General features: G+C 40.2%; 1 long non-coding RNA gene across 1 annotated transcript; it reads right to left on the reverse strand.

Annotated features, from left to right (window-relative positions):
- Positions 1-204: 204 nt before the first annotated feature.
- LOC125376134 lies at positions 205-8513 on the reverse strand. Its single transcript, XR_007219053.1, has 3 exons — positions 8345-8513; positions 6063-6173; positions 205-1455 (listed from the first exon to the last, which is right to left on the reverse strand). It is a non-coding gene; the product is annotated as an uncharacterized LOC125376134 (long non-coding RNA).
- Positions 8514-17316: the final 8803 nt, after the last annotated feature.

The following is a 17316-nucleotide window of genomic DNA, read 5'->3' on the forward strand; positions in this document are numbered from 1 at the left end:
CCATTTTACTGGGGCTCCTATTTAGTTTACGTGAAGCTGCTTGTTTCTAGCGAGATTATATTAAATCATATTTTCAGACTAGGCATTAGTCGAGCGCGCTTGCGTCTGAGTCAGTTCTGTAGCATGCGAGTTCGAATTACAATGCCGTGCCCTGCTCATGTATACATGAATCCACGAACAACCGTTTCATAGTCAGTCATTTAATGTAGAAATGAACGTGGGGAGTTCGAAAACCAGAGCCCCTGTGAACATAGGAAATCTGTTTTGTATTATGTAAATGAACGTTTCAATAACTGTTTCGTAATATCCAATGTTTGAGGATCTTGCAAGGATTTTTTTTTATTTACAAGCCTGCCTTTGATCAGGAAGTTATGTTTTTCTTTAGTTTTTCAAGTTCTGTGTATTGGGCAAAGATCGCACCAGGCATGTGAAAGATAAATACATACTAGTAAGATACATACATTTATGTATAGATACATAAAAACATAATGTGTAAATTGCAAATGATAGATGTCTACCCTAACCATAGTATTGCAGGATACATACATATATACATCTATATACATCCTGCTATATCAAAACACTTTTAGTTATGAATATGTATTTTACCAAATATTTGATTGAGCCTATACACTACTGGTTTAAACACAAACACAAACATCGCATAGATTTAAGCCTCACTGGTGTCTGAACAATGGCCGGATACGGTCCTCTGGCAGCAATAATAACATAATTTTCTGACCTTGCATCTTCTGTCAGCTGTAAATAATCGTTTTCGAAATTAATACCTCCATGAGCTATTTATCTTCGACGTACCATGGAAATTCTTAGATAAAGTTGGTTTTGGTTTCGTACCATGGGCGTTATTACAGTAATCCCTTCTATCAGAGTCCTAGTTCCTGTACAACGACAACTAGGTATACTTAGAATTATGACGTAACGCTGTAATACCCTCATTTGTATTTCGCTTCGCTGTGAAATCGGCTCCGCTTGTTTGAAATAGACATGGTGGATTTCAAAAGCTTGTCAGCTTTGGCGAGATTCCCTTGAATGACTGAAGCGATAATTTAGGGATCTGCATCTATCTGTTCGTTGTATGGTCACAGAGAGATGTCACATCGTATACTTCATCTTCAGCTGGGGAATAAATGACCCAGATTACATTGTCACTTTTAACAAAGATGAACTGGTCATGCGTTGTCTATTTCAATGTACATTTCACTAGGATGTGCTCAATTTCAGGAAAGGACAAATTGACGTGCCACCCTCCGGGTCAGATGGACGCAGGTCTTAGTCCAGGTATGTGAAACCAACGACACCAAATCGTGTGTCTGGACAGCGGTCAGCGTCAAAATAGCCGCAGGTTGTTCGTGGAGGGTCCGTCCGTGTCCGAGAATATTATGGCCTTCCGCTAGATCTGACTTCAACAATTGTCGGAACCTCCCCAACACTCATCTGAAATAAATGTTTACGTTTCATGTATATTTCAACGGTCAAGCTTCTCAGCGATGTTAATTTCTATTGATTGCCGGAGAGTGGTGTAATACTACAACAATAGCTAGACGTGTGTAATTGTTAATCCCCCCTCTGGCGTTATTTTTTCACTTCTGATAGCATCAGAAAAAATACAAAACCTCGACTCAAGAGAACCGTACGTCTTGAACTCGACGTTGTTGATTTCGTTATCAGCTGATCGATGTCATCACGATTAGATTCACATGGGCCTGGGAATTGACAAGTGAATTAAAGTACTATCTATTTCACTCGGCTACAACGTCTGAGCAATATCAACGTCTGAACTGCACGTGACCTACATCACCTGGTACACTTGACACGTCTATCTGCGAGATGTATACTGGTGGTCATAAGTTAGGCAACTACTACAGTTAACCAATGTTGATTAGGTGAGGTGAAATGGGGTTTAACGTCGCGTCCAAGATTATTGCACTTATATAGCGACGTGCATGCACGTGTGTGTGTGGCTGCTTGTACTAGTCCGGACTGATGCCGATTTATAGTGCTAGCTCACTGAGATACCATGCCGCAGTTTAACAAGAATACCCCACTCAGACACAGACACACTGACTCCGAGCCGACCAGTACTTGTTTTAGCCCCTTAATGCCGAGCGCCAGACAGGGTAACAACAAGTACCACCTTTAAACGTATTTTGGTATGACGCGGTCGGGGATCGAACCCCGGGCCTTCCGCTCTCCGGGCGGACGCTCTACCACTAGAGCACGGAGGCGGCTCGAATGTTGATTAAAGTCCGTATTATATAACAGTTCTTTATAACATAAAAATCGTATAGTCATCTCCTATGTATACTCACCGACAAAAGAAACGTGAATACCATCCATGTTGGTTAATATATGAAGAATTACCTATAATCAAGAGACATTAGATTGGTTCGATGCACAAACGGACATACTGTTATGTTATGTGAACCGACGCTCACAAACGCCTCACGTGTGACGTCATAGATCCGTGACTCGAGATGCACTATTTGTCTCGTGCAGGATAAGCGTTTAAAGTTTTGAAATCCCGTGCAACCACGTGATAAGAATAAAGCCACTGTGGTAACTATCGTTAACACTCTCCACTTCTTGCGCATATATACACGAAACGAAACATGACAGGTTATGATGACGTGACACTTTTTGTATGGATAACAACTACTACGGATTAATGTGAAGGACAATTATTAACTGTAAACATTATTAACTGTAAACATTAAATAGCCAACATTTAAATACAGTCAATTCTCGTTAATCCGACATCGTTAGTTGCACATGATTGTGTCGGATTAACGAGTATGTCGGATTAACGAAATTAAGTGATTTGTGATCGAAAATCGGACGTCTTCACGATAGATAATAACCGTGTGTACCTTCTAATAAAATCATTAAAAACGAAATATTTATATTGTTATGTTGTTTATTCATTCATTCCTTAATTTATAATTATATAATTAATGACATTGCAAAAATAATAATAATTTTCCCATTTATACATAACAATAGAGACATTACTCACTGAATGTATTACTGTCATGTTCTAGGACTAGTGGGTGTCACGGTACCCTGGGCATTCCGATGCATCTCGTTTTAGAGGATTATGTGTTATGAAAATCTTGTTTACTCGAAGTCTAGCTAACCATCGAACCATACTAAGTTCGAGATACGCGGAGTATCGAGAATGGGTGAAGTGAATTGGGTTTAACATGACGTTCGGGATTATTGCATGTGTATAGTGACGTGCGTGCACGTGTGTGTGTGAGGATGGGAGCACTAGCTTGGACTAATGTTTTATTGTGCAAGCCCACTGAGATACCATGCCGCAGTTTAACATGGGTACCCATTCAGACAGAGTATACTGACTCCGATCCGACCAGTCCTTGTTTTAGCCCCCTAATGCCGGGTGACAGGCAGGGAAACAACAAGTACCATCTCTTAACGTCTTTTGGTATGACGCAGACGGGGATCGAACCCCGGACCTTCTCTCTCAGGGCAGAGGCTCCATACACTTGGCCACGAAGGCGGTCGGAGCACCGAATATGTATAAGAAATAATGAAGGGCCTAGATAAGCGAATAGTGAAAATCGAATTAAAAAATTTCACTGTGTTCAAATTCTTCCCCTTTAATTATACGTGTGTCTCGAACTACGTTTACCTCGAATGTTGTTCAAACCAACGATAAACCCAACTCATTGATCTTTGTATTTTTTTATTTTGATATAGCGAGAGACTAACATGGATGAAGCCCCACTGGGGGCAACGGATGACGGACATGCATGTCCTTGTTAAACACTATTCAAAGTCATTTGGATTTCCTTTTGTTTGTTTTGTTTGTTTGTTGTTTAACGCCGCACTCAGCAATATTCCAGCTACAAGACGGCGGTCTGTAAAATAATCGAGTCTGGACCAGACAATCCAGTGATTGACATCATGAGCATCGATCCGCGTAATTGGGATACCATGACATACATCAACCAAGTCCGCGAGTCTGACCACCCGATCCCGTTAGTCGCCTTTTACGGCAAGCAAGACCTATTCTACCCCGGATCATCACGGGTCTTGGATTTCCTAGTTACTGGTGACACGTCACTAAATGTGCACGACGACATACCACTGTTTATGACATGAACTAACCATGACTATTGATTATGTATCATTGTGGTATCTCATTCCCATTAATCATAGGCTATATAAATCTAGTTCTTTGACACCTTCTACGTTGGCCCTCAAAATATATTACATATTAGAACTGGATGCATTCCGTATATACTCAGTCTTTGGTTTCTTTTACGCAGCAGAAATGTTACTTTTTAAGATGCGTTGTATTGATGTAGTGTGGGGAATGATAGCTGTCTTCGAGCTTTATAAAGAAATATCCCGTTAAAACGCTATAGCCAGGCAACATATGGATCGACATGTACAACTGTTTGCTGTGATCTGAGGAAGTTATCTTGACAACTGATGGTAATAAATCATGTCAGAGAGAGCATGTCAATAGCGTTGATTTGCCGTTACTTGAAGAAAACATACACATGTATTCGAACAACGAAAGATCTGGTATTAAAAAGTTTCAACGTGAATTGCTTTACATAATGCTTCAAGTATATATGTTCGCCTGAAATTGTAAGACTAAACCACGAAATAGTTGACTATAACATGAAACTATAAGACTAAACCACGAAATAGTTGACTAGAAGATTTCCTTAGTTCAAGTACCTCGTTAATCCAGACGTGCTGTGTAAGACAACCGGCCGGATAAGCGAGTTACATCAAGTTACAAAAACACTGATGAATTAATTTTAAAAAATGAATGAGATTAAGCTGAGGACTATCAACCTATTTTCAAAATGAGCGATCATATGTCAGTTGTTAGTGAGGGAGTGGGGTTTGACGCCGCTGGAACCAACTTTCCCTGACATATCCAAGACAGGGCTCTGTACATTAAACCACGGACCTATATTGTTATACAAGACCCTGATTAAATCCATGCAGGATTAGAATCCGAGCCTTTGGAGTTGAGTTGCGTCCCTTTGTGTTGCCAGGAAACTGTGATCGTAGGTTCGAATCCTAGATTCACCCTGATTATGTTTCTTGGTTTGTCAGCACCATACTCGTGCTCGAGTTAAGCAGTAAAGGCCTTAGACTGCATCGCTTCAAGCTTTCCTCCCATATCAAGCTGATACGCCGTGAGATAACTGAAATAATGTTCAAAGCGGCGTAAAACCAAACTCACTCACTTCGGCATTAGATGCCCCACCACTTCAAACGTTGGGAGATGATTACAGTGAAAATCCGTTATTCCAGAACCTCTGCATTCCAGACTACTGCTGGTTGGAACGTCTGCATGAATACAAATAAACATTACTCCGTACCCATGATTCTATTATCCATATATTTGTTTATCTGGGCGATTTTACTTGGAATGGTACCGTCCGTTTGTTTGTCTGTTATTAAAGACGAAGACAGGAATATTCCATTTCTATAACAGCTGCAGCGTTGCGCATCGCACAGCAAAAAAACACACACGCATCACCCGCTTTCCATGGAACTTGGCCGCATATGTAGCCAAGCGTTTGCTTGCTTGTTTGTTGTTTAATTCCACACTCAACAATACTCCATCTATATGACGACGACATGTAAATAATCGAGTCCGGACAAACCAGTGATTGATATTATGAGCAACGTCCCAAACCCGTGGAGATATATATACGAGTCATAAAGATCCGAGTACACGACATGCTTTAGAGCCAGCTGTTGTTTGCAGCACACTTCAACATGGCCAGTTGGCTGGCGAAGATCCGGGTTTGTCGTGAGGGATCGGGTGGTCAGGCTTGCTCATGATGCCAATCACTGGAATGTCTGGTCGAGAATCATTTTTTTTCAGACAGCCCTCATATAGCAGGAATATTACTGAGCTCGGCGTTAAACAACAAACAAACAAATAAATACATGTCCGATTAGCTACAACACATATAATATTATTACAATCAAAATATCTCTACTTTACTGAATTACTAATTAGAATACTTTGTTTAATCGAAAGTTACCTTCAAAGGGTCCAAGATCGAAAACAATACCGGTGACCGGAATCCAATTTATTCGCATGGATTGGTTGAGAGTCGCCCCGCCATTGAAGAGTCGCTGATCGATACGGGTATCTAAACGCAAATATATAAGCACAGGTGAAGCGACCTGACAAATAAATGTAAACGCCTTTATGATAAAAGGAAATAAACGTCCATTAAGAAGTCATAAACAGGATTAACATCATTCCAAACGTGTCCTTAAACAACAGAATGTCTATAACATCTACGGAATATGAAATGTATCGCTTGGCATGCGGACCAGACAAAACAGTTATATTCCAAAATACGAAGATACATTGTTTTCAATACAAATCCCCATTTATATCAACCTCGAGGCGGTTTTATATCTTTCGGCGGTTAATGATACCATAAACATATCACCGACTGACAAAGGTAGCACTCCAATCAAAAAAGCCCATTGTGTTGCCGTTTGAAAGGTGATAATGACATGTGATTGAAAGAAATGTACAACACTTTGGGGAAATCTAGAACACCAACGGTGTGCCTGGGGTACAGGCTTTGTCATCTTGTGTTTGTTTGGCTTAAACGACATATGTTCTGTTGGGAAAAATTGCGACCATTTTCTTTGATCAAGCTGTAAATTCTTCTAATCGGTTAATGCGGAGAGTGTCGCTGTTTAATGTGGTTACTTCTTAATCAGTGGGGTCGAGCTAATGATAATTTGTTAATGGCGCTGGATCTCTCTTGGGGTTATAATTAACTCCAGTTTTCTTGATTATGTTTCTGTAATAATCAACAAGAGTATGGTGTTTTTCAGTACCTTTGTCAACATCTGTTTCAACACAAGAAACTTCATCGACATCCGAGATACTTGTAATCATAGACCAGTGAACATCCGGGGTAGAAAAGGTCTTCAACAACCCATGATTGCCGTAAGAGGCGACTGTGCTTGTCGTAAGAGGCGAATAACAGGATCGGGTGGTCAGGCTCGCTGACTTGGTTGATGCATCTTATCGATCTCAATTGCGTGGATCAATGCTCATGATGTCAATCACTGGATTGTCTGGTCCAGACTCGATTATTTTACAGACCGCCGTCATATAGCTGGAATATTGCTGAGTGCGGCGTAATACAAAACAAAATCAAACAAACTTGTTGTAATAACGTAATACCATGAATAGTTCACGTAAAAGCTGTTACATTGGAATCTTTATAAAAACGTTTATCCAACGGACGTTCACATGCACCGAAACAGAGACGAATCGTTATTTGAAACGACAGTAGTTTATTTGTTTCTGTTCAGGATTAAACTAGTAATTCCGGAGAAATCCCTACGGGCACTGGAATGAAATGGGTTCAATAAAATGTTGAGAAGCATTAAACCAACCTATTAATAGCTGATGCTGACGGGGGTGTAAAATGCTTGTTTTCTCGGAACAGGTCGTGTTTGAATAATTGCTGGATGAAAATATGATATCCCAAGTAAATCCTATAACTCCTATAACTGATTGAAATAATGAGCATTTCACTAAAAGGCAGGTGCGGCTTGGTGACCAATAAACAGTATTTTACCCATTTTGATATATAAAGAATCCAAAAAGTTCTTATTATAAATGGTAAATTATAGACAATAAACTGGTCCTGTCGTGATCTGCAACTGGGGGTCTGCGTATGTGAAATGAATCTTTTGATCTCCCCCGATCTCTCACAGTCGGCCTCTTTCATCAATTCACGAGCGTTCACCCTGCGATCAGCGATGGCATTTTACAGCAACAAGATAGTTTGCTAAATCGTCCCTTTTACACCCAAACTGATTCTATCACAGACGCATTTTCCGATAAACATATAAAAATGTCTTGAGGTCTGATTTAAGTGCGGTCATCACCATGTCAGCGATAATGTGGTATTGTGTTCACGGCTCACCATCATGATTATCCAAACTACGGATAGCGTGCCGTGTGTTTTGACATTATTATTATAATCTCAGTTTCTGTCGAATGTATCCACTGACTCTCTATCTGGATCGTTACCGAGACAAAGTGGTTCTTTTTTCACGAGACACATTGCTTTGTTTGATTATAATTACCGGGCAACCACCTGCGACAGAATGACAGGAATGATGTCCATTTCATGTATATTTCAAGCCCGGTGAAATAGACATCGGTACTTTCAAATGATACATTACCTTTCACTTTAAGATAAGGGCTACTGAATGTTCTATTTGGTTTTGCTACAAAAATAACAGACCCAAGCAAACAAGCTAAGGTATGTCCATGATCTACCTTCTTTCACAGACGCAGGTGAAGCTCTGTCGGCGGCTTTGATCATGATGGTCGACGCAGGGAGCGTTTTGCACATCGCTGTAAGTCTCATTGTTGTCGTGTTTATTTCTCATCAAGCTGCATGCCGGAGGCTCCCCATCGTACTTATTGTTGGGGAGAGGTCGTCACCTGTCACGAATCTGTCGAATGTTTAACAACTGTGTATAACAATTGTATGTAGCAACAGACTGTATATAACAACTGTATATCACAACTGGTCATTGTGGACATTGGTAATGTTCATATTTTTTCAAGTTTATAATATTTTAACATCCAACAATAAATTCGATAAGAAGTATATCAAAATATGTTGGGATTTATTGAATCAGTTATACTAAATTTTGAAATTCCTTTGATAATATGACCATGCAAATTTTAGTAAAACTAATTTTTGTGGGGTGAGTATTAAATCTGAAGCTGAAACAAAGTCGATACTTTTGGATTTGTATATAATACGTATCATGATTGACCAGGAGTGTAGAACACGCTGAGATTTAACGATGCATACTTATAATTACATCAATAAACCAGTGTCATATCTTCTACATTTAATTTTCATCAAACGGGATTTCACGTAAGAAACAATTAGTGACACCTCGCTAGTCCGGACAAAGTTAGTGCGGACACCTCGCCTCTGCGATTACGCGGAGAGCGACTATATCTGATGGAGTGACATTACTCTGTTCCCACATTTCGTTAATCCGGAAGTTTCGATAATCCGGACAATTTCATCGAGAACTTTACCGGTGAACGGGTTGCCAGTGTCATGCATTACGTTTTTCGAACACATGTATAGCGAACACCTGGTATCATCACTATGTGGTAGTCATTTATAAACACATGCTTATGGTATAGATGGAATTGTACAATAGACTCGAATTTTAGCAGAGTTTTTTTATGATTATGAAAATGGGTCGGTCACCTTTTTTATAACTTACAACATGAAATGGTGGATACGTCGTTTTCTAATAAACCAACTTGCTGACGGGGTTAACCTCTTTGGTCATGTGGACAAGGCGTCCGACCTCTGATCAGAAGGTCCGTGGTTCGAATCCCATCACGGGACTCGGAAATTTTATGGCCGCTACACCTATACCATAGGGTATCTACTGTCATCCCAAGGTTTATATAGATAGTGTTAGTCATTATGATCCTACGAGGCGGTAAAGGTTTACAATAGTTAGCCTTACAATGCCTACACCCATCAAGAACAAATCTTACTTAAATGTTAAAGCTCATTTCAAGTTCAGGAAGGCGAATTAAATGCATACAAGTTGATAATATATATTTCAGTATACTAAGTATAACCGTCTTTTATATGATACAACACATGATATTACGTGATCTTTCGCTTTTGTAAGGGCGGACATTTTGTAAAAACCGACACGAGATCTAAAAATATTTTCATATGATGTTCAATGTCGCGTCAACAGATAAACGAACTAACGCCCATATCCGTTACTGGAGCCATAAATAAACACGCAGTTTGTTTTGATTAGTCTAGAAGCGGCCACGTGAAATGATATTTTACTCCAGCTTATTGTCTATAATGATAATTAAATATGTTATCATTTATCAAATATGAGTATTTAATCCAGATCCGACGTTTCTGATACTACTTGAGTTACTAACTGTAGGCCTGGAATCACCGGAAGTGACGTTTTCTCCTTTCTTCAGATCGTCATGACTAAATAACAAAGAAATTTAATTTGTTGTTTACTTACTGATGAAATTGAATATGGTTTTGTTTGTTTTGGAATAAAACAATTTTTTTTATATAGATGGTTATGCTGTATCAAGAAAAAACATCCGACATCATTTCTAGAAGCTGTGTTCCTTCTTACACTGGGGCGGTCGGATAGCATAGTGGTTAAAGCGTTCGCTCGTCACGCCGAAGACCCGGGTTCGATTCCCGACATGGGTACAATGTGTGAAGCCCATTTCTGGTGTCCCCCGCCGTGATATTGCTGTTATATTGCTAAAAGCGGCGTAAAACCATACTCACTCACTCACTCCTTCTTACACTGACTTCTTACCAACCAAGACATCTTTGGTACACGTGATCAAATCAATCTGACAATTGCTTGAATCCTCGGTGAATCGTTGCAATCCTAATTGTTCTAACCACTCAAGCCCGTCTTATTTGCCTGGATTTAGTAAAAAAGCGGGATAACTCTTACCATAATTGGGTGTCAAGGAGACATGTGAAGTCATGACTAAACTATTGATCCTGAAGCCCTACCCCTAGACTAACATTTAGTCTCTGAAATCTTATATTACACAATATCCTTCTTGACTCTAAAAATAAAAATAAAATTCCCTATGCTGTTGAATAGAGCTAGCTTGAGCTGGCTAGACTTGCTTTTGTATGCATTTCTAGATTATTATTTTTTCATAAAATAAATATATTCCACGGTCATGGTGCAGGACTACCCTACCCCCAACGCACGCAAACACAAAGAAACACACACGCGCGCGTACGCACGCAGGCACACGTACATGGAGAAAAACCTTTTCTCTAAACACATAGTAAAAGTATAATTACAAGCACTGCGCGATGACTCGGTACTGGTGTGGTGTGTTAATGGCAGGTGGGTGAGTAAGCGTCTTTGGCGGACGTTTTTTATGCTTCAGCCAGCGCCATTATGCGCCAGCTACTTCATAGAAGGTCGGTTAGAGATTGATTCGGCGGACGAGTTTTAAGACCAATGTCAAAGCCAAAAACAATCCTCCACCGCCAATAATTCTCCAGGCCCCTAATTGCAATAACGACGTTTCGAGGTTTTATTACACGAACACATTCAAACATTCGTTTTTACACAGCACGTGTCGGAGAGCCAAGTCAGATTTTAAGACAATGGCGACGCGGGTTTATATCTCCGAGAGTACAACATTAGGGATTTGGCCGATACACACCATTAATAATCTAAACCTAAGAGGACATCGGGGAAATAGACGCGGGTTATTTTGTGACATTCTTCTACATGTTTAATTTAGCCTTATGGGCTGTGCTCCAAATTATTGATCCCTGTTGCAATTTCTTTTGACGCTCGTCGTCTCCTTCCTGAGACTAAACATTGGTTATTTTTAATGACTTTCCTCTCTTTTCTTTGTGTTGTTATGTAACAGTGCGCAACTTCTGAAGTATTGCTGAATTGACATTAACATATTGTAACACGTCTTATGCCAAAAAAACCTGCAATGTCAGATAATATTCTTCAAGCGGGTTTATAATTAATGGAAATGTCAACAGATCATATTGGCAGTTCTTTAACATCTCCGCGAACCTGACAAATGATGCTGTTTTTGTAGCTGTTAGTGATAAAAGGATATTGACAAAATAACCTCACATATAGCTTGTCTGTTATTCACGATGGAATACCTCTCGGCTGTCTTATAGCAACTGCCGTGCTTCGGGGGCAACCCAGTTCCCAAAGGGTCCGCAGGCAATTCGTTGGACGGAGTCCCATGATTCGTTGATCTGTTGAACGTATCCGCCCAATTAAGATCATTGATAGTCTGTCTTACAGACCCTGATACAAATATATATCAAATACAGCCCATGCAAGTCTGTAATGTTTGGCAAGTCTATCTGAAAATGAAGAGAGTCACTGGGCTCCTTTTTATTATATTTGTATTAAGATAACTGAACAACTGTTTTTTTCTGTACGATATGTTCATTTCAGAGACTAGATGTTAGTCTAGATCATTGACAGCAAAATAGTAAATATGTATGCTTGTCGCAAGAGGTGACTGTCCTTGTCGTAAGAGGCGACTAACGGGCTCGGGTGGTCAGTTTCGCTGACTTGGTTGATGCAGCTCATCGTATCCAAATTGCGTGGATCGATGCTCATGATGTCAATGACTGGATTGTCTGGACTCAATTATTTACAGACCGCCGTCATGTAGCTGTAATATTGTTGACTGCGGCATTAAACAACAAACAAACAAACAATTAAACAAACATGTACACTAGCGGCATCATTTGTTTTTCCTTATCTTTTAAGCTGACAGACCATGATCTAACTGAAATACTATTCAGTGTGGCTTAAATTGATTAATGCAGCTTCATGAATGTGTCTGTCACTTATCATACTTAAACAGTCATTGGGCCTGAGTGAGAGAAAGAGTGAGTGAATAAATGAGGGATGCTTGAAGGAGCGAAGGAGTCAGTGAAAAATGAGTGGGAGAGTTCATCAGCAGCATAACACAGAGTTTAACTGTATCTAGAAAACCAGTTGCTGACAACCATGTGGTCGATTATGTGAGCATGGCACCACGCAGACACACAGGTTATAGCTGTGTGTTAATACATTATGACATTATCATGGTGTTAAGCTGCAACGACTCTCTATCAAGGATGGCGGGACGAAATACGTGTTATGTATCCATTCGGTGAGGTGAGGTGAAATTGGGTTTAACGTCGCGTCCAAGATTATTTATCCATTCGGAGCTAGTCAATGATCTTGTTGAGGTTACACACAACCAAATGTTTTCCCATAGTAACGTTATACGTATGTTTTTTTAAATGGCTAAGTATTCAACAGCTATTATCTGTACATGTGTGCCTAGGCTGTCCTTTAAGCAGCAAAAAAAATGACTTGTTTAGCCGCCTCCTCTTCCGAGTACAGGAAGCGGAACACACCACCCCCTGTTCCGCACCAAATGTCACGTGCTTGAATACTAGTATATCTGTGGTCACATTCAGCATAAGTCATCATTTTAAAAAGACAGTACTAAATATAGGAAAAATATTGTCAGTTTTAATTACTAGATTGACATTTAAAAATCATCAAAATCTTCAAAAATTATCCAATCACAGCTACCAGTTGATTCAGTGCATTGAAGGTTCTACAAAAACTGCTTAATGAACGACTGATTCTGATTTGGTGTATTAGAATCTTGAAATTCCCCCCTGGAGACGCTGGTTTCAATTTTTCATGATGACAGAGGACACGATTCAGAGGATTGTGGTCATGCTCGGTGTCTTGTCTTACAGCGTGTCAGCGTACCCCCATGACGTGGAAAGGTGTTCATACCCTTAATCACTGGTTTGTCTGGTCCAAACATTTAAATATTGTAAAGTACAGGCGACCGCTTTGACAGGACTGCGGCGTTATACAACATTCATTTTAACTCATCAAAGCAGCACACATCGTAACATTTTAGATGCTTTCGTATCGTGCTTTGAAAACGTTTTCATACCTTACACAGCTTTATAGACACACTTTATAGAGAAATAGCTTCTTTTCTATTTCATTTAGTTACACTATAAAAGTTGAAATTGCCCACTCGAGACTGTGAGACGTGTTGTCTTGCTATGTATTTCCTGGATGGTGTTATATGTGTAAATGTACGTGTACTTATTAGCGATTGACGTGGTAACACTTTAGGCTGCTGATGAAGTGTTAGCGAAATAGCAATACAATTAAAATTGCTCCATTAGTTGACACTATTCATGGGCTGAGTGGATGTATGTAATTCGCAGCGCCTTTCTTCCACTAAGGACAATGGGTTTAAAGTTTTAAGATCTATATTTGGCCTGAGTACTTGCATGTAAAGGTCTGCGATACAAACAAAATAAATATCGATGTAAGCTGGTGGTTGGCGTCGTTCCTGTCGACACACCACTTCATATGTATTATTTAACTTTCGAACCTACTCGAGTGCAAGTTCTAGGGGATTACAGATGAATAAAACATACCCTTGCGTGGAGCTAGAGATGATTTGAGTGAGTGAGTTGGTTTAAACACGGCTTTGAACAGTACTTCAGTCAATGCCAGAGAATAATAAGCCTTGATTATCTGTCGACAGTTTCCTATGACGTGTGTTTGTTTGCTGTTTAACGCTGCATTCAGCAATATTGCAGCTATATGACGGCGGTCTGTAAATAATCGAGTCTGGACCAGACAATCCAGTGATTGACATCATGAGCATCGATTCACGCAATAGGGATACGGTGACATGCATCAACCAAGTCAGCGAGCCTCACCACCCGATCCCGTAAGTCGCCTCTTACTACAAGCATCGACGCCTTTTACGGCAAGAATGGGTTGCTGAAGTCCTATTCTACCCCGGATCTCCAAAGACTTGAATCTATGTGAAAGGATTACGGAGAATGAACAACCATCTATCAGCTTAAGATACAAGGAACTCCAAAATCAGGAAATTCTTTTCTTAGATTCGAACCCACCACAAGCGAGTCCTGTCACGGCTAAGGGATACAACGTGGGGTGGCTAAGACCATCTGGTAATATTAGATGTCGACGAGAGGAACAAATTCAGCTCAAATCAATCAACACGCAAAATAATTATTCACTTATTCAGCTGATCACGACTCATCCGAAGTTCATTCTTTGAAGTTTGCGATTCGTTCCGTGCAGGAAACAAAGAGGGTGTGACGAGAGCATCACGTGACACTTGTCATGATGATGTGTTTTTACATAATTATACATTTATTGGAGAGACGACACGTCATGTATGGTCTATTACTTCCGGTCACGTGCTCGATTCTGAGCATGCACGTTGATGACATGCACATCATTAGGAAATGAAACTTGTTCCCTTCTACATATCTTATGAGGCGGAATTAATCCCATTTCCTTCTCTTCTGGATACAGTACTGATCAAAAGAAAGTAACCACATTCGATTGGGAGGTAAACAATGGGACATTACAGAATCGTGAGTATGTGGGGGTAAAGTGTCAGTGACAACTGGTCATTTTCTGTTTTGTCTTATTCTTCAAAGAACAGACACCTATCGATAGAAAACGGATGCCAGCGCTGTATCGGAATAAGGTGCGACATTTACTTGTCCATTGAACTTAAAACGTGCGCCGCACTGCCCAATTGACAAAACATTCATTATGATATAGACTAATTCCTTAGTGGTAGAATGGCGACCTCACTTAGATCTAAAACTTGCATGTTCTATTCATGAGGTACCCCAACCTACGCATATATAAACATTTTCAACCACGAGTCATCAAAGTCACACACATTATACTGCTTGCCGAAATGATTAGTATACTGAACTGAATTAATCTTGGCCAATCGACTGAATAATTATTATTATTTGCCGTCTCCGTGACTTGGTTTATAGCGTGGTACCTTTCCCCGCCGGCGTGGCGCGTTGCTCATAATATCATTATTGTTTAGTTGGTTTGTTGTTTTACGCCGCACTCAGCAATATTCACGATCCATGCAATTGGGATCGATGACATGCTTCAAATCAAGTCAGCGAGCCTGACCACCTGACTATAAAGCAAACAAAAACACTCTCACCAATGATGAATCTATCTAATGTTTTCCCTTGAGTATTAAGAACTCCTCGGGGGGCGCGGGGGGCCCAGTCGTCTAAGGCGCCGCGATTCGCTGTGCAGAGTTGCGTCCTTTGGGGCACGCCAGAAACCTATGATTGTGGGTTCGAATCCCGGTTCGCCCCGATTATGTTTTTAGGTTTGTGAGCACCATACCCGTGCTCGTGGGTTTTACCGAAGTGGTAAACTCCCACATTAAGCTGACACGCCGTGATAAAACTGGAATAATGTTAAAAGCGGCGTTAAACCAAACTCACTCACTCACCCACTAAGAACTCCTCGTGTCAGAGCTAAATAGAGGATGGTTGAAGGCTGCTAGAGCTAGGAATGAGATGAGAACCGAATAGGAGTGATTGTTTTATTAAATATATTAAACTCTGTGGTCTGTAAGACTAACGCTGACCCCGTCAACAACCCCAGCCCTATCTGACCTAGACTAACATAAAGTTATACATAAGGCTAAAATAAAATAATTATATAAAAAAACACCCGAGAATTAAGGAACCATCACGTCAGTTCTTAAGGAAGGAATGAATGGTGACCGGGGTGATTGTTTCTGAAATAGATGCTCTGGGTATGTAAGATTGACTTCATCACCTTATAGACACTGCACTCTTGCCCTTCAATTTTTCTGTCCACTACACATCTACCAATTTCATCGCATTTACACTACAATGATAATGCCTCACCCCAACCGGTTATTAGTAACACTTATAGACTCCCCTCCCAACTCCACTCCTGCCTTCATTCCATCCACTTACCTTCACACCATCCCGACCCATCCAAATCAGCTTGATCCTTGTTAAATCCAGCCCCACACAAACAGGCCCGCCCATACTGTATCCATACTATCTCCATCTCCAGTCCCGACAAATGTAAAGCCCACATTCCATGAACGGTTATGCAAGCCTGGCGGAAGAACGGGTGGTAACAAATTACGTACGTATAGAATGTTTAAAGATGGGTATGGATGTGAAAGTTATGTAAGTATGTATATGCCTCGTTCTTACCGCTCTGCCTTCTCCAAATTTAGATCAGGTACTGCTCCTCTGAAGTTGGAAACAGGCAGTTATACGAATATGAATGTGAATGAAAGAGTGTGTTTTCAATGTAAGGAAAGTATTGAAGATGAATGTCATGTATTACTTGATTGCCCTGTGTACGATGATTTGCGTGAAAGTTTATACGAAAAGGTGAGTTTTAGCTTTCTTAACTTTCTAGAGTTATGCAATACGGATAAACTTATTGTACTTTTTAAATATTATGTATATTTTACAGCCAAAACCTGCTTTTTAATTCTCCAACGAAGAAAAAATATTTTATATGGCTAGTTACGGGTAGTATATTTTCATACCCCTTTTACACCAATATATTTATGCTGTACATACTGTGATACATTTTAAGTCTCTCGTAACCCTTAACGGGTGGCTCACTTTTATGTCCTTTTATATGTATTTATGTAATTATTTCTGAGGTGAGACTCAAATAAACAATCTGTCTGTCTGTCTTCCATCACCACCGAATATTGCCCCCTCCCCCATCCCTCCCCCATCATTACTTCACCACCCCCCACACATCATCACCCCCCCCCCACACACACACACACACACACAC

Source organism: Haliotis rufescens, unplaced genomic scaffold, assembly GCF_023055435.1.
Source record: "Haliotis rufescens isolate VD_foot unplaced genomic scaffold, xgHalRufe1.0.p SCAF_7, whole genome shotgun sequence".
Taxonomy (NCBI): Eukaryota; Metazoa; Mollusca; class Gastropoda; order Lepetellida; family Haliotidae; genus Haliotis; species Haliotis rufescens.